Source organism: Corvus brachyrhynchos, unplaced genomic scaffold, assembly GCF_000691975.1.
Source record: "Corvus brachyrhynchos isolate BGI_N302 unplaced genomic scaffold, ASM69197v1 scaffold56, whole genome shotgun sequence".
In the NCBI taxonomy this organism is placed as follows: domain Eukaryota; kingdom Metazoa; phylum Chordata; class Aves; order Passeriformes; family Corvidae; genus Corvus; species Corvus brachyrhynchos.
The window spans coordinates 10,568,736-10,595,769 of record NW_008238664.1 but is presented as its reverse complement, the minus strand read 5'-3'; the positions used below and the strand labels follow the sequence as shown (position 1 = coordinate 10,595,769).

Here is a 27,034-nt window from a genome sequence, read left to right as displayed (position 1 = left end):
CGCTGCTCCCCAGCCCGCACACCCGGATCAGCCCCTCGGTGCTCCGGGTCCCGCCGCACGGGGCGAGCCCGCCGGTCCCGAGGGGGCCGGGGCTGTGGTGTCCTCCTCCTTCGAAGAAGGAAGGACGCCTGAGAGGGGAAGAAGGTGGGAGAGAGCTTAGCCAGAGGGACTGGGCCAGAAGTCCCTTCGTTTGTTCAGTTTTCAAGGCCGTCGTGTCTGCGGGGACAGCAGGAGCTGGGACACGATGATCTCCCAGAGGTACGGCTGGACGGAGGGATGACAGTTCCTCCTGCTGACAGCCGCTGGTCTGCGTCCGATCCAGCTCTTGGAGGGAGTTACCATCAAGGGATTTCGGCTTCCTTTAAAACAAACCTAGACCCTGTGGCTACAAGTAAAACCTCACAAAACACAGCAAATCCTAAAGCTTCAGAAGACCAAAGGGGAAAGAAAGGAAGAAACCAGAAGTACTGTGTTGTCAGTTTTGGGCAGACTCACTTGTAAGGTTTTGACTTCGGTAGCCTAAGGTACCTTGGACACAACTGAGCACTGCTTCTTGAAAGCCCTTGATACCTAGAGGTTTTCACAATAAAATGGTATAAACATTCTGTCAAACTAGCTAAATAATCAGGGCTTGCATTTTCTAAAGTGGTCAGTGGAGCACAGCAACCAATTCAGCCCTCTTTTCTGCACATTACACATGTGAGACAAAAACTTCAATGTCCTGGCACAGGGGAGCTTCAAACGATACTTCTGAATACTGAAGGAAAACTTGTTTTCCAGGGCATGTGTATGCCAATGTACTTAAATTCCTAAGAGTTGAGTGGAGTTTCTGACTGATTTTCACACTTATCTTATTTACTTCCTATGCCGAGGAATGCATTTAAGTGACACAACACATTTTAACCCACTGAAAAGTGTAAGTAAAATACTGTTTTATAATCACTAAGTTGTAGAGGAAACGTACTTCTTTTCCTTTCTGAAATAAACAGAATAGTTGAGTTACTACCTCTAATTATTACACACGTAAATCTGGAGTTGCTTCAGGCCATCTCCCTTGCAAGAGTAGCAGGACTTCACCTTTTAGGTACAGTTGTTATCATGCTCATGCATGACTCATACTGCTTTTCTTCTCTAGCTGGAGACAGCAACAGTCCCAAGACATGTGGGTATATAAACATACTTAAATATCAACATAGCTAACGATCCTAAAAGGACCTTGCAGATTTAAAAAATATTTCCCTGTCACCATTTGGGTTTTTTACTGGATTCATATGTTCCAAGATAACAGTACTGTCACAGGTTTATTATCTGACACAAGGGCCTCCTTGGTGTTTTCAAGTAACGAGGTCTTCATAAATGAAAGACCTGGAATTCTAAAATAAAAAGAAATACTAGACCCCACCTTCTAGGCAGGTGTTTCTTCTTCAACTCTAACACCAGTTTTAACAAAGTTATCCCAAAGTAAACAATGAGTGGGTTTACTACAGGAAGCACTATATTCCTAATGCAGTAATCAAAGTAACCAAACTAACACTGGATACTGCACACAGGTGGTGACTTGCCACCCTTCCTATACTTCTTATGAAGGTGAATGAGTTAGCTTAAGTTAAAAGGCTGCTGGGGGGAAAAAAAAAAACCTGAAATGGAAACTGTGTTTTTTAAGTTCTTCAGCTCAGACATGAACATTAATTCATGTGCCAGAGGGTGAGGAACTCTGGAGGTAAAGGTGAGTAAAAAATTAAATCGGCAAATTTTGTGGGGCTTGGGGTTTTCACTGAAGTAATAATTGCACATTTCCAAACAGGAATGTGTGGTTTCCAGCACCTAGGATGAAACATCCTTATTTCCTCAGAAACTTTCAGGTTTTTTTTGAAGACTTGCCAGATGTAGTTGATCAAAGCATAGAAAGGGTAAGTAGTTGGAATAGGGATACATAAAGGACTGGAATTGCTTGATGTTTTAGTAATAGAAGGCTTATTATAAATCATACTTTATTCAAAAGCTTAAGAGTTTTCTTTAAATATCAGCCTTATTTAAATAGTACCAGCAGAATAGCCACAAAATGGCAAAACTTCTCTTCAAGATAAAAAGAGGCAGGAATATGCAGTATATATTTAGAAGCAGTATTAACATACATACTACTATATTTACAAAGAAAGCTCTGTCCTAATGTAGCCTCTAAGAAGAGAACATACTACAGCTGGTCTCGTAAGACACCAGTGTTGCATTAGTCACACCTTCCAACCAAGCCTGTCGATCTGTTGCTTGGGCACTGCTCTCAGTGGTGCATACCAGAAACAACAGCTCCAGGCTCCTGCGCCAGCAGCGAAAGCCCTGGCACTGGGCAGTTCCTGGGGGAGCTGTGACTACAGGACAGCAGGCCAGTCCATTAGGAACAACTGCTGCGCACAGCAGCAAGTTATAGTGGAGGAGAAATAGCTGCTTGGGTAGATGCACCTGTCCCGCAGGTCAGGAGAGTCCTTCCATGCAAGCTGAATTAGGAGCCATTGTCATTTTGACAGTCTCTGCAAGTGCCACGTCTCAAGAAATGGTTCTTTTCTTAAATCACCTGCATCTTCAGAATTTATGTCAAACTGTGGTGCAATGCAATTCTCTGACGAAAGGCTGCTCTTTGCCCCCTTTATCTTTCCTTCTCACACATGTGCCACTAGGTCATTCCTGGGCTGGAGCAGGAGTGTATTCTTATCTTATGGCACATTTGCAGAATGCATTTCATTTGGCTTGGCTGAACAAAGACTACTTGCCCTCCTCTTGCACACGCAGCTGGTTTGTACAGCTCTCCTTCCCCACTCCAAAACAGAGATGTGACACCCTGAACGTGGCAGAATATTGCACAGCACAGTACTACTGAGAGCTTCACTGAGTACTTCTCTCAACATTACTTTCAAAAGCCCACAGAGTTTAAATAAATGTTCTTCCCACACACAGCACACCTGCTCTCAACTGAACCTTCACTCCACTAAAGCATTCTTCCACATACTGGCAGGAACATGAGGCTGGACTCACAGTGACATAAATAGAAATGGTAGCCCATAGATTTATTCTCTCATCCTTTATTCCTCTCAGAAAGTACTTTGAAAATTAATTTATACGGCTTAAATTAATGATAAAATGTTAAATCATTCCAGCCATCCATTCTGCCAGTTTTAAAGTTCAAATACCTCAAAATCCCTCACTTAGTGCCCAGCTGTCAGTACCTATCCTTTTCCAGTCCTTTCCCTCACTGCGGCATGCTGGCATGATCCACAATGCTTAATTCTTGGTATTTACATTATTTTGCCTACCTTTTAAAAGTGACCTTTTAAAGAGTGATGCCTTTTAGGAACAGAAGGTCTAGTTAGACTTAAGATCACTGTACAAGAGTATTCACCACTCTATTTGGTTTTTCAGAGGGACAGACATCAATATTCCATTTGCCTGTATTGCCATATTTTAGGAAAATCAAATCTCTGGAAGTGCAGCAGAGGCACTATCCAAAGGAGGCCCATCAGCTGGAGCCTGAGCTTTCTAGAGATGCTTCCTGTCTCACTCTTCCCTTCAGGATCTGCATCTTTGCCATGCATTTTTTGCCCCATGACCATGTGTGAGGCTTGTACAGCAGACACAGCACTCCCGCCTGCAAGCCATAAATTATCCATACTGACTTAGGCATAGGCCATACAGGGAGCAGAAAGGCCTTTGGCACTTGTGGGATTGCCTAGCAAAACCCAACTCCCACACAATGTAATCCCCTAGATGGTGTCAAACACACACACTGGGAAGTAACAAAGAAAACCCCGAACAAACCTTTACAGAAAACATGCAAACTCTTTTCATTTGGAGGCTGGCTCAAGGTTTGGCCCCATTCTCTTTCCAGTTTTATCATAAATCTGGATCTTGGCAATTTACTTTACTTCTTTGGACTTCTCCTACCCGGTCTATAAAAGGAGAAGCATGGCATATCTTTCTCATGTGGAGAGCCTTGAGCTCCTCCAGAATTAAAAGTGCTATTATTAAATGTTGCGTTCTGATGTTCGCGGGGAGAAATTAAATATCCTATGTCAAAAGTATGTTGGCAAAGGTACAATCAGGAAGAAGACGAAGGTCCCTTTTCCCACAGTGGTAACATCTGTACTCTAAACAGGATACTGGGGCTTCTTTTGAGAGACTTTTTAACTCGCCCTCCAAATCTTTTTCCAAAAGCTTTCATCAACCAGCCTCCAGGGAAAGGGTCTACGTGAAAAGAGACCATTAGTCATTTCCAAGTCTGAGGGCAAGTGGGATAGTGCTGAGTGACATTGGTCTTGTGGTTAGCCCTGAGTGCACTGTCAGTTCTCAGTTCATCTGCCAAGGCATGAGCCTTTCACACCCACAGCAAAGGAGATACTCTGCTTGTTTGTACCACAAACTACCAAGGGATCACACTGAGACTTGCAGATTGTATTGCCAAGCTGTGACGTGCATTCAGAAGACGTTGATAAACATTCAGATACCAAACTAAAATTTTAAATCCAACTCTCTCCTCCCCTGTCCTCTCCTGATTAAGAAATGTATTATGTGCTTTCACAATATAATAGCTCTGGACACTGTGAGTATGCATTTAGTACACACTAAAAAACTGCAAAACCAAGAGTTTTGTGTATTAGTGAGATGCACTCCAGTTCAGGGTAATGGAAGTTCTCCTTCTTCCTTTCCCCTGCATACTATTGCTGTGTGATGAGAGGCAGTTTCAAGCCCTTTCCTCATTCTCATACAGCCTAGGAAAATTCAGCTACATAATTCCTCAGTGCTGCTGCTGAGTGACAGCGATAGTGCAAACAGTACCTACAGGATGGTAGCAGTGTTTTGCATTTCAAATGCTGTGAACAAGAGCCACCTTTGTAGCAGACTGAAATGCCAAATGTTCTGTACACCCAAGAACCCACCTGGAGCTCAGCTATTTACATTAAAGATAGTCCATGTTGCAGACGCAAGTACAGAATTCTCCCTCTAGCAACGTGAATGGTTGCTGCTCATCAGCTTACAAATTTTCTTCTACCTCATAATATGTGATTTGTGGCCTTCTGAGAATGAATGTGTGCAGCCTCTTTGTCCTAAATCAGCCACTTTGACATTGTCACAAGGCATACAGGACCAACAGCTGCAGCCTGCTGGCACATAAAGGTGTACCCCCTTCCAAAACACAAATATGAACTTGCATCCAAATCATTCAGTCTGTTGCCAGAAGACAACCAGCCTGGATCTCCTATTACTTCATATTCTGGTGGTTACAACAGTGTGACATTTTATCTCAAAGTAAAACAAGCACACTAGACATAGCCCATGAGCACAAGAATTGCTCTTGGAATGTGCCACCCTAACCCACTCTGCAAGCAACAGTGCCTGCAGTCCACCTAAGGTGGCATGTAGCTGGGCAGCTGACATTTGAGCTCCTAAAGGCTCTGTAAGTTAATACACTACAGCTTTCACCCTACTGCCCTATAGCCATAGCTGCACAGGATTCCAGCTCAGTTTGTGGCTGAGAGCTGCAAATGAGATAGCAAATGGTGTTGGATAGAAACCTGTCAATTTTTTTAAATCTATGAAGTACATTGCATGGTGGTGGCTCTGTATAAGTTATGTCATGCTAAATGTGTGACAACAATTATTTCCATATGAAGAGACAACGTCAAAGGCAGGATTAGGACTTGTTTGACAGTCAACCAGAAAACACAGATGGGTTATGAGAGGACAGAAAAATTAATGATTATACAAGTAAGCCTATACCTCTTCCTGGTGAGAGTTGTTACAATGTAGCCCTTTGAGTTTTACTACAGTGACTCTCTGTCTACAGAGAAGCAATTTACGGGGGGATATGAAGCTCAAATTCCCTCACAAATGTAAAAGTTGATCGCCTACAACTCATCTAACTGTGGTTCTGTTAAATCTAATTTAATGTTATATGAAAGCTTTCCTTTAAAACCAGGAGAACCAGGTAAAAACAGAGGAGTGTATTAGGTCACTTACATGCTGGGTTAATTGGGCATAAGAAAAACTATTAGATAAATATGGTTAAGAGCATTTTTAAAATCAGCATAGTACAAACCGAAAGCTCCTTCCAGTTTACTTATCAATCTGCTAGACTTAAACATTCAGTTCTGTTTTGGGTAACAGAGACTTCAAAGATGAACATCAACTAAGCAGAAAAGCTCAAATGCCATGATGTTTAACTGGCATAAATTTTCCAAGTGCCTGATTTTAACAACAAATATTTTAAAGGCAAGAAATTGCAAACAAAAACCACCAGAGCATAGCACAGATATTTCTATTATGCTAAGTACAGGGGTATCAACCATTATTTTATAGGTATCCAGCAACACACTCCCTTTACTCATCTAAATATGGTAACATGTTTTTCCTAACAGATACTACATTTGTTTTACTTTCATATTAGAATGCTTTTTAATGGCAAAAATACAAGTCTCTTGATCAAAGTTTTGCCAATAGCAAAGGTCTTTATAACATATTTCTGCATATTCTGCAGCAGATTCACTCACTACTACTGTTCCAAAGACAGGAGCAGAGCTCCATAACTTCCTGCATGTTAATATTCATTCTTAACAATATTAAAACTGCAACACTGATATGCATATGTTCCTGCACTTAACTAAGCAATTTTGAATATAGGAATCATGTTTTAGATTGGAATTTAGATTTAGTGAATTTAGACATGAAACTATTTGACCGTGGAGGCAAGCCATAAGACATAACACGATTGTTATTTTTAACTATCTGGGTGCTATTAGATGCTTCAGAATAGTCTATAAGAGATTTAAGTAGAAAAAATAAATAAATGTGCTCTTTAAACAATAATCATAATCATTCTTTGGGGCTTTCAAAATCATGTTTTTATTCATTACAAAATTTGGGGGACACTTTTTGACAGATTGAAGTCTTCCGCTTCATTCTTATAGAACCAGTGAATTATATGAGATATCACATAGTACCATTTTCTTATCCTTGGGACCTGAGTTTAGCAGGAATATATAAGCAGCAGCTTATTTTGCAGTATTTTTGGAAACGGTATCAACACAGTAGAGTCCTAGTATTTTAGGGGGAGTTCCCCCTGAACTTCCATTACTGGAAAATGTTACAGCATGGGATCACTAGAAAACAGAACAGCAAAGACACAACATTTCCCAATAAAAATTCCTATTCTGCTATATAGCAATACAATTTTCTGGAACAAAATTAATGCCTTTTTCCCCAGCATAACTGTAACCAATCTTTTCTTACTAGAATTATATGTATGAAGGGTAGGATTTATTTTTCTTTACCAATAGAGCTATGTAAATGAAGCATTTATACATAAAGCAATCCTAAGGCAACAAAAGCAAAGAGAACCTCAGCGTCCACAGACACCTGACAGGACAGGAGAAGACACTCTGCAGCAGACAGGCTGCTCTGGGGCTAGAATAAACTAAAACCCTCCTCCCTTTCAGTGCCCACCAATGTACTCATCACCAGCTGGCCTCAAGTGTCACTGAAAAATGAAGCTGCCCCTCTTCTTGCCTTAAAAAAACACCAAAACCAGTTTTGGCAGTGGGGTTTGGGTTGGTCTGATATGGAGGGCTGCAAAATAGTTGCCTCTGCTTAGCTACGAGTAGGTCCCCACTTCTGCTTTGTAACCACCTCAGGCTAACAATTTTACAGATACCAGAATTTTCGACCCCAGAATAAAGGCATGATATCATCAACAAGAATCTCACAGACAAATGCTTATATATCAAAAGAGAAGAAAAAGTTGTTATATTATAGGCCTGCAAGTGTTCTTTTACAGCATTCCCTCAAATTTATTTGTGTTTATCTCACACATGTACACAGCCTTACCAACAATTTAAAGTATTATAAGGGGAGAAATTTAATGTTCCAGCTTGTTCATTCTGCTAATACAGATTATTTCATGTAGGTTTTGAAACACTTGTAAATTAGGAGTCTCAGCAGAAAGTATTGGTGCAATATATAAACTAATAGCAGTACAAAGACCATAAAAACAACAAGGTATAAATCAAAAGTAATTAAGAGTTCTAGGGCACAGGCACACAAAAGTTACAACAAAGTAACACAGCCAAGAAGAACTCTCATTGCATAAATTAAACCCTTCAGAAAGAAGTGGTATCACAAACACACGGGACCTGACAGGTCCTACTTTGCAACTCTGACCCTCACTAATTCCAGTGATTTTCAGCATTTCAAACACACAGGTCTGATACAACTACAAAACAACAAGAGTATATTCTTCATTTACATCCACCAAAATTTGGCATTTCTTACAATGAAAGGTTGTCTTTTTCCTAAACAATGTATTTTCTCACATTTTCTGTCCTTTGAGATATCATATCATAAGTCATTTTCAAACCCAGTTTGAAAACTTAACAGGAAAACGTTACTAAAAATTACTTTTCATTTCTGCCACAAGTCTTCACAAAAATAACCTACCATTTTTCAGCAGTTCTGTTTTGTTACACTGAACCTCTGGACATGGTGTGAGGATTTACTTGAGCTGAAAGGCTAAGGTTCTGCCTAAGCTGGTGAGCAAAGCCGTGCTGGTCACATACCTGCAGCGCTGCTGACTGCACAGCCAGCACCAGCGGCTGCAAAAGAGCACTCTCCACACACACCCCTTTCCTAGATGAAGGATGATCCCAGCTACAGGTGGGGCCTCCCCAGCACAGCCACCAGCTGACATCAGTGTCCTTGAATTTATGGGCATGGGAAGGTATCTGAGGCTTCAGGGCCATAAAAAGAAATGGCTGGTTGGTGACATCAGCGCGGAAGCGATCCATGCAAGCTGCCCACAGGCAGTAACTTAGGCAGGGGAGTATTCAGACTATGTACTGAAGCTGCAGTGAAACCACTGACTGCTTGGATGACACAGCTTCAGAGTTAGTATGTAGAACTGATGGCTGGTAGCCTGTAATGCTGCATGCATATTATCAGGGCAGAGAGATGTACCTTTAATGCCTGTGTTTAGTCTAGAATCTTATCCTTTAAAACTGGCTCGTAATTTAGACGCAACAGTGGTGAGCTGCTCTGAGACCTGATCCAGGTGAGAGCTATTTCTGTCAAGACAAAATAAATTATCCCATTGCAAAAATACATAAGTCTGAGTTTTATTAGCTCCCTCATCTTCTACTGGCACATCTACTCAAGCTGTGGTGTTGACTCAGGAAACTGGGCAGGGAATCATGCTTGAGGGCAGAAGGCAGAACATAGCAGAAGTCAAAAGTAAAAACTAAAGCTGATCATGCAATTACATTCTTAGTTGCCAAAGATTTAATTGTGTCATAGCACATAGGGCACATTTCTATCCAAAGACTCTTAATGTAAATACCGTGTACCTCTATAAAGGTTAGTTAGCGTTGTAAAAGACATGGAGTCAAATGTTAAGTCATCTATTACTTATGAAAATTTTTAACATTGTGGGCACCCCAAAATGAACTATTAAATCTTTAAAATGAATTATTTTCCTCATTTTTTTCTAATAGAACTTCAGTAACAGCATGAATTGGTTAGGCTTTGGAAAAATAACAGCTTAATCCAAGCAAAAATCTAGCAGGAAGCTTCAGAGTGAATCTTCTTGTAGAGCTGAGATCAGCAGTTATATCTGAATATCATAATACCAGCTGCTGAAACTACGATGAGGGAAAGATGAAAACTAACAGAACTGCTTGAAGGACCAAAAATGCAAATGTGGCATTAGAACATCTGTGGAGATAAAGCATCATACATAAACAATTATCTGGTTTGCAAGAAAAAGAAAAAACCTTTCAATATAACTAAATAGCTGACCCAGCAGAAACATGCTCATCTTCTCCAAGAATGAGTCATCTCCACGAGATGCTTCACTAAATCTCTATAAACTTTCCCCTTTGATACCAATAATTTTGCTACTGAGAAATTTCCTTTAGTTATCTGGACTTCATATGGTCAGTCTCCAAAACTACAATGCATTTATTTTTCTAAGGCATCCAGTAGTATGAAATGCAGGTGCATGTATACACAACTCAGCTTCACTGATGGAGAAAAGAAGTAGGTAAGTTCAACTAAATCAGCAGGGAATTCTTGCATTCCTCTGCAGTGAATGGAGACAGCAGCAAATAAACATTAAAAAATTAAACAATGTCCCTAAGCATTCAAATAGCTTAAAGTGAATCATCTTCTTAATATGAGAATAAAAACAAACAAGTGTTCAGTAACTCTCAGCAAGACATCTTCATCCATCTATCAAAATCATACAACAATTTAAAACCAGAACAGATTAACTGACCCCAAATCATCAGGTCTGTCCCCCCACAAGCTGTGTTTTGTATTTGTGGATAGCTTTTTATGTCCTCTTTGCAGGCACAGAGCTGAACTTGCTGCAGCTTGTTTGCATCATGAAAAACCTTTTTTTGACTTAATTCCCCCAGAACTTCTTGACCCTGAGATTATCTCACTTGTCAGAGCATGGTGGCAATAATGCCAAGGTCGCAGGTGCAATCCCCATATGGGCCATCCACTCAAAGAGCTGGACTCGATGATCCTTGTGGATCCCTTCCAACTCAGAACATCCTGCAAGTCTTGCTTCATTTTGTAACTTCTAGACCTGCACACAGACAAATGTGTGTTGGCAAACACATACACATGAGCATTTCCCACTCTCCTAGTTTTCCAGTATTCCTCAGCAGTCATAAATGACACTTCCAGCAAATGAATCCCTTCATGCCTATGGTCAACATCCTCATATTGCCCTGCAAACTCAGAAAGAAGAATAACACTAGACAGAAAACTTTGAGGTTAAAAATATACTGCTCAAGCTCCCTTCTCTTTGTTCATTAGATATTCTACAGACATGCATATGTGTAAACACACATTATTAATTTATGCCTCCCCGGTGCTTACAGCATTTCATAGGCGGAGTGAGCAGTTTACATGTGGCACTGCACGGTGGGTAGGGGCAACACCTACAGCATGCAGCCTTGACTTCAGTCTTTCAAAAGGCTGAGCAGTTGTCGGCTGGGCACTGTGTTGAATGCACAGTAAAAGAGGGCAGTGGGAAAAAACCAAAGAGTTCCTTTGAGAAAGGAACTTGTATCAGTCTTGCTACATTTTTACCCCAAAAAAGAAAAAATTAAGTGGACTTGTTCTGCTTGTTACAGGTTGATCGGAGAGATTTCTGAGTTGATTTTTAGTAAGCAATTCTTGAAAAAGATTTTTTAAATGTCATGAAGTTGCAATAAACCTTCAGATTTTTGTGAACATGACCAGTTTTCAACAACTAAGGACCCTTCCAAATCACTTCTGTTATGGCCAGTGGGTTTTAATTCTATAAATTGTGGACAGGCATTAAAGTAAGGAAAAAACCCATCTGGTAATTGGAATGAGCAAGGGCTTCTCACGTTCTGCAGAACCATTCAAAGAAGTGACAGCATCAGTGTCTCTAGTTTACTACAGTCCTGCTGCAGACGTGCTTTAAAATCCTGTTTTCAGCCACTAGTAAATTTGAAATTCTTTTCACTACAAGTTCTGTGGCACTTGGATACCTTTGAATGTTAGATATGGAGCTCTCAGTTACACTTACTTGTGTGTACCAAGCTAGAATTTATATACATAAATTATATGTGTGCACATAAACACACCAATACATATATAGATAGCCACATATAAAATAAAGAAGATGCAATAGTATCAGTTATTGAATCAAATATGAAGTCTTGCAGTTTTAATACTGAGCAGATGCTGTGTTTTCTTCTTACTAGCTGGGCTGCAAGCTAACAGGAGCACTTCTATCAGAACAGTGTCTCAGGAGGAGGGAAGAAATACATAATTTGTTCTAGCTGGCTTTTCCTAATTCCATTTAGTAGGATTAAATTGAATAAGTGGAGAAAATCTACCTAAGGTTCATATCCATGACGACAGTTTGCTGCCTGCAAGAAATTCCAGAAATATATCTTTAGTTTCTTATATGTATGTTGTCTTTCTGCTTCAAATTTAACAACAGCAATTAAACTGATTTTGATCATCTAGGATTTGATAAGCATATAGTGCCACTGCTTTGGAAAACGGGGATTTCTACCCCTGACACATCACAATTCAGTTAGACCTTGTAGATCATGCTGTCAGTACTGGTCAGCATCAGTCTCTGAAGCAGCTATGGCAGAACTTACTGCCTAGGTGAGATACCTGCTGCAATGGATACTCAGGACTAGTTTTTTGGACTTTGAATTTTGTATAGCTTTGCAAAGACACCAATGTATTCACGCAAGTATTGAATTACGGAATGGGTAAGATTGGAAGGGACCACTGGAAGTCATCCAGTCCATCTTCCCTGCTCAACCGGGGTCCCCTAGAACACATCACTCATGATTGTGTTGCAATGGCTTCTGAATATCTCCATAAAAGGAGACTCCACAGCCTCTATGGGCAGCCTGTTCCAGTGCTCAGTCACCTGCACAGTGAAGAACTTCTTCCTCATGTTCAGGTGGGACTTCCTGTGTATCAGCTCCTGCCCATTGCCTCTTGTCCTATTGCTTGGCACCACTTAGAAGTCTGGCTTCATCCTCTTGACACCCTCCCTTCAGACACTTATACATTGAAGAATCTGATAACCTCAGATCATGTGGCATCTGGGTAGAACACAGAAACTATTTTCAAGAATTTAGGAATGCACACATAGAGGTCATTGACCTAATTTATGGCCAGTGGCTCTTCCATAAGGTTATTTCAAAGGCGCACTGATATTTTATTAAATTATCCATCACTCGGGGCTATAGAACAAGCACCATTTGTTAAAACTTAACTTTTCCAGATAATCTACTTGATCTTTTCACTTCATTTTGAATCTGCCTTTCCTTCAGAGAAATCTGGAGAGTATCAGGGTGAAGCACTAACAAAACAACAGAGAAAAACCCCACCAGAGTTAACATTCAGACATGGTCCCAGTACTAACACTGATAAACAGGAAGTTTGAAAGGCCTCCCTTCTGCTGCAACCTTTTATTAAGATTCAACCTCAATCTTTCTACACCCTGGGATTTTGTGATTTACTTGAAAGATTTGATACATACAGGGATCTTTCAAATAAAGCCTGAAGGATATTTTTTATTATATATATAAATTCTTTGTAGCAGTTGTGCTTTAGTATAACCTAAACAAATACAGCTATGTGATACTGCTAAGCAAATCAGCAATCATACTGTTCCCGGAGCAGAAACTCTTGAGCATTGTGTTGGGCTCCATACCACCACCAGGGGTATTGTCATGTGGTTTTGCACTGTCAGCACAGGACAAATTTTACTCCTCAGACAATTTACAACTAATCTCATTTCTGTCAGCTTCTCTAAAAGATGGAAGACAGTGGATGGATGCCTGAGACAGCTGAATTAGAAATAAATTGCAAGAAAGATAGGTGTTGTTAACTGGACTCCTCTGCTGAAGGCTGATGCCTCAGCTGTGTACTGATGGAAATTCTTGTCAGCCCAGATTGGTTTTGGCCATGCTATGTCATTTAAATGTTACAAGAATAACAGAATGGGGTTATTTTGTGGCAGCAGCCAGTTTTCAAGGGAAGTTAAAAGCATGTGGGCATTGAGAAAGTTATAACTGATATTCTAAATATGGGAACAAAGCTAAGCAATCTGCTGTGTAGGTGATACTGCAAGACACACAAAAGCTTGCCTGAAATAATCCACCCCAGCTGTTGGCATGCTGTAATGTAAAGCTGCTGTGTTTTAAATTTGGTCTGAGATGAAAAGACTCAATGTAAACAATCTGCTTATATTTGTGAAAATTTCTTTCTCAATGTATATCAGTCGCTGGAAGCCTAGAAAATTAAAACCAGCGTGTAGTGCACATTTTGGCTGCAGTGCTGGTAAAAAACCCTGTGCTTTTTTTGTCCCAGGTGAGGGACAGCAAGCACTTTCAGTTTAACATGGTTTCATTTGCTCTGAAGTTACACATCTTCTCTTTCTGCCAGCAAGAGCAGAGGATGAGGGGGCTGGGGTGGCAGATGTCACCTACCTCAGGAGTTGGCCTGCAGGTGCACATCCTGCTTTGTTCACTCATGGAATGGGTGAAAACTCTGCTGAGAGATATCGTTGCCTCTACTGGTAAGATAGGATAAATTTTTAAGCAGTTTTTTTCTCTTTAAATCTGCCTGCAGACTTATCTCCTAATGCCAGCTACCCTGGATATGTACCCAGCAAGAACTGCTTTACACCAGTTCATCTCAGGGGGAAAAGAGGTGCACCACAGGTAGCTGCACCTTATTGTTGCTATGTTTTTCAAATATTTTCACATTACAGGACCCCAGGGACTGTCACAGAAAGCTACCTGAGCACATACAATTTCATGACCCTTCTCCAGGTGCATTTTGACAAAATGGACACAGGGATGGGGACAGAGGAACCAGCTCAGCTCAGCATCTAAGGCTTCTTTGAAAGCCTTTACAGTAAAGCAGAGATGAATCCTATGTAAGCACCTGACAGACAAAATAGGGGAGTATGTAGTACTTGGCATCGGCTTTTATGCAGGGGGGAACAAGAATGGAAGAAGGTACTTAAAACACTTTTCTGCTTCATGGGCAGCCTCCTGAAATAGCTGCTACCTTCGCCTTCATCTGTGCTTCCCAACAATGAAAATAAAATGCATAGCAACAGGAAAGGAAATCTTCGGTAATCTTTCCAACTGCCAGCCAGGAGTATCCATGAACACTGTATTATGCCTTCAATTTTTTATGTAACTTGAAATGTCCGTGTAGTCAGGTCATTTAAAATCTCACAAAAATCTCAAATCCTTTTAAAGCTAAAGACATTAGTCAAACTGTGAACCAGAAAACTATTCTATTGGTTTTTGTTTACATTATCTGCCAGTGTTGCAAACCTATTTCTCACTCAGAAGACTTACTTTAACTCATGTCTTGTACAATCATCCAGACGTATGGGGAGGAGAAAGTGATAGGACACGGAATAGCACAGGGGAGACAGCAGCAGTATGGGATAGCACGACAGGAGAGAAGGAAAACTTGAGCAGTGGCTCTATGTTTGCATTCCTCAGAGCAAAAAGCACACGGTTTTTTAAGTACACAATCGCCGTTTTGAGCTCCCCGGGGAGACGGTCGCTGCTGGAAGGAGCCCGTGAGACAAGGCAGCAGCCGCTGGCACACGCGGCGTGGGACGTGCAGCAGAACCGAGTGCGACTTTTGGCTGCCCTGCAGAGCCCGCAGGCTCTGCGGACTGACAGCGGGGCGCGCAGGGCCCGCACCGGTACCGGGGGGCTGCGGGCTCCGTCCGCCGGACGGCAGCGCACCTGGAGGAGCCGGCACATGCCGAGGCGGTAACCGAGCAGCCGTGCCAGAGGCTGGGGAGCTCTGCCAGGGCACTGCGCCATCCCTCCCAACAGTTGTAACATAAGCTCCTGATCCTTCCCTTAGATAACCTGGAGCGCGGCAAAAGACAAGATGCTTGTCATGGAGAAAGCTGGAGGCAACAGCTCCTAGTGTGCTTGTTCTGGGCCCTGTGCCCGCCACGGCCCAGAAAGGACCATCTCTCTGAGAGCTGCAGGACGACGCGTTGGAATGTGGCAGCACAGCAAACACGGAAGTCTGCAACTTGCTGAAAGATGTTTTGATGTTCCCTATGAAGCCTGTAGCTCATGTGTATGATCAGCCCTTGTTGTTAAACTGAGTTTTGAGAACATTACTGTTGGCCTGTAAACCATTTATCTATATTGTGCAGCACAATTCGCATAGGTTGGGGGGCATCCAGGTTCCTCAGCAGTTGAGTGATCTGTGTAATTCAGTCAAGATTTTAAATTGTCTCATGATCTTTTTAAGTCATCATATTAAAAAACTGCACAAACACAATAGCACAGATCTGAAGCATGCACATACACCCAGAGAAGTCAGCCTCAACTTCTAAATAACTCAGTAATTTCTTGCCCAGCATTTATACAATGACAGCAAAGACAGTGTTTTTAAGACTCTCCCTTTTTTATGATAGTTATACAACAAGGTAATTGAGGACAGCTAATTGAGGACAGCTGAGGTCATAGTTCTGTAACTGAGTTCCCAGCCCTAACAACAGAAACTGGTGTCTGATCTTTAGTTCACAGTAAGGTTTTTAACCTCATTTCCACCCACCACAACTGTTATAAAATTCCTCTTATGTGTGTTGGCTTCTCATTTTTCTTAGCCTATGGAGGCTGTAATGTGGCTCCTTCACAAGGCTGAACTCTTAAGTCTGCCAAGAAAGAAAGCCTATGGTACACGGTAGCTCAAATAATTTAGGCCCAATAATGAAACAGAAGACCTACAAACTTAAGTGTTTGCTAGATTTTTCCTTACATGGCTACCGAATTCCACTACCATAAAAATTTTCTTAAAAGCTTGGACTATTTGAGGATGCAGAGCAAAAATAATTGAAAAAAGAGGGATGAAAGATGTTGAGGACAACAACATGCTAATCTTATAGAACAACAAGTCTAGTCAGGTATAGTGAATCACAGCATGAGAAATCACAGATGTACTTGAAATGGACTTTATTTTACTGGCACCTGGGTAATGATACCAACAGATGTGAAACTTTGGGGTTTGGCTATGGGGATGACTAATACCAATAAATCAGTGCAGCAAAGTAGGTCACAGAGTCCCCACCTCACCTGCTGCTCCCAGAGTCACAAGAGGCTGACACCCTTGCTGTGATTTCACATTAGTTTGGCACTTGAAACTATTTCTTTATTTCAAATAACTCTCTTACATTTTACACAGGGTTTATTTTTCCAACATTTTAGTCAGTTGATTCAGGTGCACAACAAATGGTCCCTGGATTTACACTGATAAGCAAAAGACCCTTAATTAAAATGCCAGTTAAAATGGTAGCACAATTACAGGGACAATTTTCTCTGAGCAATGGGTATTCACAACCAACTGTAATGATTAAATTTCTGCCAAAATGTTCTTCATTTTGAACTACTGCTAGTCAGCAAAGTAGTTGGAATACATAAATTAGACTCCCCCAGAGAATAATATTCTGGACAAAGAGTTAATCTAGTGGCAACTAGAATTTTGAATGGATTTATCATCTCCCCATTTTGTGGAATTTAATAAAAATGCCACCACAGATAATAGACCATAAATAGAACTTAGGCTTTTCTATTCAGTTAGCATTGCCTCATCTAAGGCAAACTACTTGTGTCAAAGAAAGATCTTATTTAATTTTCAGTGTGCCAATAACCCAAGCAATAATGATGCAGAAGAAAAATTGTTATAGACTGCAATTTAAGAACTGTTTATTACTTTATGCAATTGTTTGCAATGTTTCTGTAATCCTAGCTGGTCTTTATCCACTGCAGTGGGAAATCCAGTACATCATAGTGCAATGACCAAAGGAAGTGCTACTTCTGACACTTCAGCTGTGCTCCTACTCAAGAAGAGCATTGCAAAAGGCATTGTGCGCTGAATGCCACATAAACACCTGGCATGCTGCTCCAAATCCATTAGCCATGGACCCAGCTACACCTCCAGGAGTATTTTCCAGCAATTCCATGTTTCAGCAGCCCACATATAAGATGCCTGAGGTCTGTCCTGAGCATACCTGAAACCCACAGCACATGAGCCCAGAAAGAGCTAACCCCAACAGGGTGCCTCATGCTGCTGCTCATGCTCACAGCACCCCTTCTGCCTCTCCTGCCCTCAAAGCTGCACAGACACCATTATACTCTCCAGATATTGGTGTTACCCATTAGCAACATCAGTTCACCTCAAAAAACTACGTGCAGGCTAGAACTCAGACTTCATATGGTTGGTATTTTTTAGTTTGGGTACACACTACCTTTTATCTTTCCAATTCATTGAAAAAGTCTGTAATTTGTGACTTACAGCTTCTTGTACTGCACATTAACATCATGCTAATGATACAAATGTCACACCTGTCTCAATGCTGTCATTAGAAATCCATGTCATTTATTTATTTTCAACCATTCACTAGTTGAAAATAAATAAATAGTTACATAGACAAACACTGAGATTTTGAAAGCCATTCATGACTTTGCCTAAGTTAGTGCTGGTGGTGTGGAGAATCTGGGACTCAGATTTGCAGTCAGACATTAGGGACCACACTGCCCCAGCCTTCAGCATCAGTAAAGCAGTTTATTGAATCAGAACTGCAGAACGCTAACTTGAAAATCAACTTGATGGTAACCTACCCATTAAAACCCCCAAATGGCAAATGGTTACAGCTTCAGTACTATTGCCACCTACAGATACTCCTCTTATCCTTCATTACAGAAAAGTGAAAGGGAAAAAAAAGCTATGAAACATACTGTCCTGGCATTATGTTCTGATAAATTCAATCACTACCATGTAATTCACTGACGATTAACATCAGTTCTCTGGGTAAAAGCTACAGCTGAACATCTACTCACTTGAATGCAGAAAAAAATGTTAATAAATTCAGTGGTAGAAAGGCTAAAAATATAAATTCTGCTTAGGGAAAAAAAAGACTTGCCTTATATGATCAGGCACTATCTTAGATATTTTCTGCAGAAAGTAAAAAACTGTAGAGGACATGCTCAGTGGTAGAGCCCAGGCAATGAAGCATGCCAGTGTTCAGATTTGTCTGGGGCAGCAAAAACCCTGTAGCCAAAGCTAGTTCAGGCCTTGGCTGAATGGCAAGTTAATGGGTTTGGTGAGTGCATACTGCAGCTGAGAACACAAAGTGAGAGGATGTGGTTGTCTTCCTTCGCTGCGCCTTGCTTCAGACAGGGAGCAATGGCCTTCACTTTTTGAAAGTTACAGTGCGAAGTGACTTCCAAGCAACCTCTCTAAACTTAGATGGTTTTTCTCTTCATTTTGAAATGTACTTTTTTCTTTAAAAAACAAATGGTAATTTTATCATAGTTTTTATTGGTAACTACAATACTTGTTGCTCAGACTGACCATCACCTATGAATGAGTCAATCGCAAATGTTTCCAAATGTAGTACTTCAGCTTATTTGAATTCCTATCTTAGTTACTTGCACTACAATTTCCAGACCAAAAAAAAAAAAAAAAAAGCTGTAAGTGCTAACCAAATTATTAGCAATATAGTCAGAATAATGAAATAAACTGCTTTTGGCACATTTTAGTTCTACCATGCACACTACTGAGTAGCACTGAAAGCATTAGGACAACACGGTGTATGAGCATGGGTGTGGCACACAAGATCTCAGAAAACCAAGTAACATAATGGCCTCAATTTAAAAAAAAAAAACAAAACAAACAAAAAAAACCCACTAAAAACAAGGATCTGATTTTAATAGTGCTTCCCAGTTTTACTGAGGTGAATGGGTGCAAGTACTGACAAAAAGATGAGTGTTGTTGTCTGGAAAGGTGATTAATAGCACAGCCACGGATTTATCTTCACTGCTGCCCAACACCACGTTAACAGTCTATATATTCACAACATTTCTGGCAGAGCTAAATTGCTGCAACTAATAATTCAGCTATAGCTGAGGCTTGTAATTATTTCAGAATCAGGAAGCCATAATATACCCACTCTGAAAACACAATTATTTAGCATGTGCATGAATACAAATGATGTTGATATCTCTTGGTCTTTTATATTAATGGATCATTTCAATACAAATGTGGATATTTCTTTTGGCATGCCTTTCGTCATGCTTATGTGCATTAAAAATTATGAGTTGATAAATGGAACACAGACACCACTTAAATCAACATACCAGATAAACCCAACTGGATGTGAAACTCCATGGAATAAGGTACAAACCAGGCATAAGTTACTACCCTGGACATCTCCAAAATCCTATCTATTCAGGAGAAGCAGGTTCACATTATACAAAGAGAAATTACAGAAATTCCTTGCTAGAAGCACCTTTTTTTCAGTGTTCTATTTCTGTGGTAAATGGCCAAGTTTGAACTTTACCAGGCTCAGGACCCTTTACTAGATTTCAAAAAGGTAGTGAAAAAACTATTTTCTTTTCCTCATTTTCTCACACTTTCATTTGACAACATTTGTGCACAATTGAGTTCTAGCTGTGTCTCCTTGTTGTATGGGGTCTTTCCATGGCAAAACAAAGAACAGGTTGTATTTCAACAGTTGAACTAGGGAGAAAGAAAAACAACAGGAAAAAATTATTTATGCAAGCATCATCCTTGAAGCAATTACCTGTATTTCTGTATTTAACTATATTTAACTTAATGATATCTAATTAATCAGGTATTTCTACTGAGTAGTCAGGAAATGTCTCAGAGCACAAAACATACAGCATTTTAACAGATACAAGCAGCATGAAAAGCACCCATCTGAAATCAGAAGATGCTCACAAACCACTGTAAATCTCACAATTGGGATAGCAGACCAGCTAAGGCAGGCCAGCATTACAGCCAAACCAGCTATTGACCATTTCACCCCTAGAAAATAACATCTTTCTAATTCCTTCTTAGGCTTAAAGAAAGCAGGTTTAGATAAGATACTAGGAAGAAATTCTTTACTATGAGGGTGCTGAGACACTAACAGGTTGCCCAGAGAAGTTGTGGACTCCCCATCCCTGGAAGAGACCAGGCTGGATGAGGCTCTGGTCTAATAGAAGATGTCCCCACCCATGGCAGAAGGATTGGATGGGACCAGATGATTTTTAAGATCTCTCCCAACCCAAACCATTCTGTGAACTTTCTGAACTAGTATGAAGGCACTGACCAAGAAACTGTGTGTTAAAAGAGTCATGGCTTCTGTCCTCTATACCACAAGAGAAGGGCCATGCAACACGAGTGAGAGATGGGGAGAACAGCTGGGAGCCAAGGGTTATGCTGACTCAGTGCCACCAGCTGGAAGGTCTGAGACCATAGCACAGGAAAGGCCCAGCACTTGGAAAACAAGTGAAAAAGGCCTCTTAAAGTGCCCTCTTGGAGACCAAGCAAGAAACTGCAGCTTATATCCAAGGAACTCCAAGGTTCTCTCCCATAGGACATATATTAGTTTTGGCTTTGATATAAATACACATAAGAAAAACAACCAAGGTATCTTCAGACGCTGAATAATCCAAGTTAATAAACCCACATTGTTCAAGTAGTAACATCTCCAGTGGTGTTTAGAGGCTTATGCGTGTACAGTGACTCTCTTTCCTCACACACGTGGGAGACTCTGGCATTTTATCCTATGGGAAAGAACAATGATTGTTTTTTGCAAAGAACTAATATATTCTTAAACACACTATAAAAAGTCTGATTTCATTAAATTAAGCAAGAGTTTTGCCTCTGAGTTGCACTTTCACCCATTTTCCCTCGTACTGTAATAGGGATTTTTCTTATCTTTTATGCAGATAAAATCTGACCTGTGGCCTATGTCAACATGAAAGGAAAGCAGAAGTGCTATAAAATTTTGCTAAAAGTTTCACTTCCGTGTTTGTCCAAAAATGTAAAGTGTTTAACCTTTAAAATCCTTTTGATTATAAATGTGAAGTGGAAACAGTACATTCACTTGGAGTATGCACATTTTTTGACTGAACATTTTTTACAGATAGTGTCTGAGTTGTATCAATTTTTTAATGGAAGTACAGTGTTTTGGGTACAACACTGCAAAGTCTGAGTTCTTTTTGTGGACAACACTGCAAAGCCTATTCAGGGGCTTCAGTCCTACCATCAAAATAACTTGAGTATTTTTAAGAATCTAGCCCTTAACTGCTTAAGTATAAAACTCTCTCAGATTATCTGCTTAATTCATTGGGCATTAAAGCTCTGACTCATTAGTAGATATAGATGAGCTTAAGAAAGCTTAAAATCATTTTCTGTTTTGACAATCTGCCCATTTAAATGCCTGTCTCCCTCCTCACAGGACTGGATCAGCTTCTAGTGAAGATGATGCTGTATCACTGTGGAATATTAATGTAAATTGGCATCAGTTCTGGCCTTTCCTAGCAATGATTTGGCCTTTCCAGCTATGATTTATGCAGATCTGCAACTGGTCTATGGTTAGTCAAGCAATCCTAGCAGCAGGGGCAGAAATCTTCGAAGAACACGGTAAAAAGCTTAGGGAAGAATTGCTACACCAGACTTAACATAAGCTGTCCCTACTTATGAGCCAAAATTTTTGAGAACTGAAATAGGAACCTGAGTTCAAATGCCATTAACAGACTCTCTTTAGTGTCTTTTTTTAAAGAAGAGTATTAAGAACAGGTGAAAAAAAGCTAACTGTATCTTGTTGGCAAATGCAGACATGACCTGTACTTTTAATTCACTGCTGTTTGTTTTACAGCAGGTCATTATTCTCATTAATTGCTAAGCTACTGGTAGATTCCTTGACATTTTGGATGAAAGATCAACCTGGATTTAATAAAGTGATCGAGAGGAAAGAGGTTATAACTCTTCAGCTTAAAAGTCTGCCAAAGCAATGGCATTGTGCAAACTGACATCATGACAGGCAGTAGCTTATTGATACAGCAGTCCATTTTTTAATCAGGGTGACATAATACAGCTATTGTCTGGCATGACATATAATTGCATCATACGTGCATGACCAAGATTTACTGAAAATCCAGCAGTGTCCTCTCCTGATTCCTCCTACTTAGAAGTTCAAGGTAGGCAAGGTAGGCAGGAAGGTGTGAGAGGATTTACACAGGTATGTTTTCATCCATGAACAAAGAAATGCTATTTTTGTATTTAAGTGTACATCTAGCAGCACTGCCCATGATACAAGGACATTTAGGGTCGTGGGGTTCTAGCTTTCCAGTCATCATCATTCAGAACTACTAAGAAGTTTGACTAGTATCAGATCTGAGCATACAGATACACTTTTCCAGAGGCACTCACTAGGAACAACCTTTGACATGTGAGCAGAGCAAGGGGCTCAGACATCTCCCACTCTGAAATGAGACACGCTAACTGGTGTGTTTTAGACTAAGTGAAATCAGCTTTTTCAAGCAATGATTGTTTTTTTACAGGTAATTTATCCTGGAGAAATATGAGCAAATCTTGTTTACTCCAAAGCACACATCACATGGCAGAAACATCAGGCTGAACTGAGTAAAAATAACCTGGCAGGAGGATGAAAGGAATAATGATAATGTGCTCTGTGCCAACTTGGGGCTGGGAAAGTTGGAGCAGGAATTTTGTTTATGAATGCTGAAACATTTAAGTACGTGCAAGGAGAAGGAAGTGGGAAAATATCCTAAACCCCTTCTGATATTAGGTGCTTCCAGTGTGACCCCCTCAAAAAGTGAAGTTTTGCTAAACCAAGTAACTGGATTCTGCCAGGCTGCAGAAGTATCATCAATCACATGTTGCTATAGGTAACAGAGTATTTCTAGAAAATTAAATTTAAAAGGCAGCCCAGTAGATTGATAGATTCAAAAGCCTAATGACATTCACAGTGGAGTATATTGAATATTATAAAATTTGGGAAATGAGAAGGATTTTGTAGAAATATCCCCTAAAATTGTACACTTGAAAGCGCAGCAAGATACATTAGGAATTAGCAAGGCACAAAATTGTCTCACAAAGGAAATAATTTCTATGAAACACAGTGATAAACAACACAGGAAAATTACAGATAATGATCAGCATTTTTGTGCTACTTTCCACAGACTGTTCTGTCACTCATTCTGAGTAAATGAATAAGGAACTTGTCTCCAGCCAGTAAAACCAAGAATAAGGAAAATCCTGTGTTATCCTAGTTCACTGTGTCTTGACATATGCAGAGATGAAGCACATATCATTTTGGGGTATATCTGAACTGACAAAGAAGGTACTTTCTTTGGAGAAAGGCTCTCCACATGTCTGTGATACCTGCAAAGGGTGACCCGTTGCCTGAGCAGTCAGCCAATCAATCAAGTCCCTTTTCCACCAGTAGAGAAAGTCTCCTGCTGAGTATGGCATACACTGTTTATACTTCCACCCCTGCTTACTGAGTAGGGCTCTCAGCCCTCAACTGCTTGATATGGAACAATTACTCTGGTAAAGTGGGGATTTACTACATTAACTGTGTGCAATGGTTTTCAGGATAAAGTCTAGACAGGATCAGGATCAGTCTCCAGATGAGACTGAACTCAATTCACTGTCAAGAGTTAATAAGTGGGTCATGTGAAAGCACACAGCAAGTTACACAGTCATAACTGGAAAATTATTCTCTATGTACAGGTTAGAATAAAAGCTTGATTTGTTTTCATTTGGGACAGTGGAGTTTTTTAGGCTAGAAGTATTGTTAAATAATGCTAATAAGCCATTAAAAAGCACACTACACCTGCAAACAGCTCTTCAATAGTTAGATACAGTGAGTATTTCTACTCAATATCCTTGTGTTATCTGCATTAGGCTCATTTTTTAGCACTGGAAATTGAGGTCTTTAGATGAAACACCCCAAATTACAGACAATTATCTTATTTACAGATGGATTATCAATAGGCATGTTATGAGTCAATGACAAAATTCTGCTGCAAGTCTGAGTCTGTGACTTTGGTTCTTCTCTAGCAAAAACTCCCTTCCAGGCATGAGGAAAGGCAGAAATAAGTAGGCAAAATAGACTGATAGATTTTAGCTGATCTGCAGAAGGCTGGAGTCTACAAAGCAGTCCTTTGCAAACAGAGCATTTGTAAGGCTCCTCACTCTGATGTCAAAACTCTTACATAAACAAAGGGATTTCCTTTACCTGAATTGCACACACAACACACGCACACACACACAAAAAAGGCAAATATAGATGGAGATGTGTGGGGAGCTGAAAGATTACCTCTACCAGTCCTATCTGATCCATCCTTCAGAAGCAGCCAAATGGCTGCTACAAGGGGTTTCACAATAGCTAAACTTGCCTTCGGCCTCTTCTCAATTGTTTCCTCAGGGATCTCAAACCCACTGGCCATCTCCAGCTACTTTTGTGCCATATGCTGGGGATTGCTGGTACAAGAGGAAGGTTTACCACCAGAGTGGCCCAGTGTCACCAGTTAACAAAATTCTGACACATACACAAAGCACCTCTCTGATGTAGATCACCATGGCACACTTAGGCATGAATTATTCTAGTCATAACTGGAATCTCCATTGCTGAAATGTCTGTTGTCACCAGGTTACCAGTTGCCTGTATCTTTATATTAGGCATGGATATGGAGAGGAACAGCATCCTTCACCTGAACATAGTATCCCAGTTTTTCCCAGTATCTTCCTCGGATGAAAGCCATACATGAGTATTTGCCCTTCTAGCAAAATAACCAGCCTCAAGGAGTGTTGGCTTGCACTCAACATGAACAAATCAAATCCACAGGGATAAATACCTATTTTCCCATTTTTCAAGGGAGACAAATTAATTGTTACACGACTGTCATTGGCTATACCTATTTTTGAGCAAAACATAGAGAATACAGAGACAACTTTGCCAGACCCTTTCAAAACAGTCCATGTCAGATAAAACATCAAAAATAAACAGTTACCTGTAACAGGTTTGGTATGGGATTCCTTGTTTTACCTGAAGATACTGAATTTTTTGAGAAAAAGCCAGCTTCCTTCAGACTGATATATCTCCCATTATTTTGACCAGTTCTCCCCTTTTCCCTTTGACTTTCTTTAATCTTCTGAAATTTAATTGTCTTCTCCAAGGATTCCTACTGGTTCCAATATGAAGAACAGACAATTCACCACAAAAATATCTTCCAGGCATATACTAAATATGATACCTCCTTCAAATCTTAGCAGAGGTCCAGATCTCCTCAGGTTCTTGGTAATATTAAAGCTTTCATCACTCTACCCATCTAGTAGCTTTGAAAAAAGAAAAAAAAAAAAACTACCAAAAAAAAGTAACATCTGAGCAGGCACATCTGACAGAACAGAAGCAGAAGAAAACAATGATCAGTGTCTTCCTTTCAAGCCCTTTTTTGCATGTCAAGTGCAGTTTGTGCCTTATCTCCTTGACATCCTTCCCTTCAGCCAACCCACTTCCACAAGTGCCACACAGTAGCTGGTTGTTGGCACACAGAGTGACGACACAGTCGTAGGAACAGCACATACCTTGTGTGTAAGTGAGAGAGCTGGTATGTAGCAAAAGTGGGGAAATCAAACTTTCTGAATAGTGAACACATCTGGCTCTAAATGCTCATTTCTCACCTTCTCCTAATTCCAGAACACAGCTCGTAGACTCCACATGCCTGACAGACCAAAGAGCACATCATAAGCAAAATGCCTAAACTGACAGATACCTGGTTGTTGGGGCTGTGTTTTTCAGTACGTGTCACTAAGTCTTAGCTTGGTTGATTGAAGAGAGTATATTTGAGTTCTGCACACAATGCTGACAATTTCCACTCGTATGCATGTAAATAAAGGAAGTGAGGCTGTAATACCAATAAAGGAAATGGTTTTATTGCACACATGCTCTTTAGGCAACTGCCTTCACATTTCCCCCAGGGTAGGAGCACCCTGCACAGCATTAGACTACAGAGAAGAGGCTCAGCAATGTGTCAGGCTAAGTAACTCATAAGGTAAAACTGTCAGGATCCTCAAGAACTGGATCTAGACTGAAGTTCAGCATCAAAGGCTGTAACATAGTTCTTGCATATAATTATAATACTAGAGTAGAGAGATTGCATGAGTTTCTAATATATGCCATTCCTCATCCTTCCTCTAATGACTTCTCAGCAGAACGCAGGCTCTGTGTTCTTTTCAGCTCCTGAAACGTGTGTCATTCAAACGATGCACAGATCTTTCTTAGGATAAAATAATCAGGTTTTTAAAATCAGATAAGAATATTCACAGCCTATTTAAATCACATTAGGAAATACCAATTCCAAATGTGATGCAAACATGGAAATTAAAAAGACAACAATCTTCTTTATTTCTGTGGAATGCAAGAGTAATTTCACTCTTGACATTTTCTCTAATCAATCAATCATTCTCCTATTTGGCCATTGCATAAGAATGATATAATATTAACAGCATCCCTTTGGTTTTAATTCCTTACTGTAGGCAGCTATAAAATCTTGAGTGGGTCAGAATGTGCAACTACAAACCACTGTTGCTAATTTTAGGTTTTATTCTTGTG

At 40.3% G+C, this 27,034-nt stretch overlaps 1 protein-coding gene across 2 annotated transcripts in view; it reads right to left on the bottom strand.

Annotated features, from left to right (window-relative positions):
• TMCC3 (transmembrane and coiled-coil domain family 3) overlaps window positions 1-27,034 on the bottom strand; it is a 92,438-nt gene that overhangs the window by 46,341 nt on the left and 19,063 nt on the right. The window contains exon 1 of one of the 2 annotated variants that reach the window (XM_008636565.2): window positions 25,434-25,721. The exons of the other annotated variant lie outside the window; for it this stretch is intronic. The gene's annotated coding sequence lies outside the window, so the exon portion shown is untranslated. Of the gene's footprint in view, window positions 1-25,433; window positions 25,722-27,034 lie in introns of those variants that run through there. 2 annotated transcript variants of the gene reach the window in all.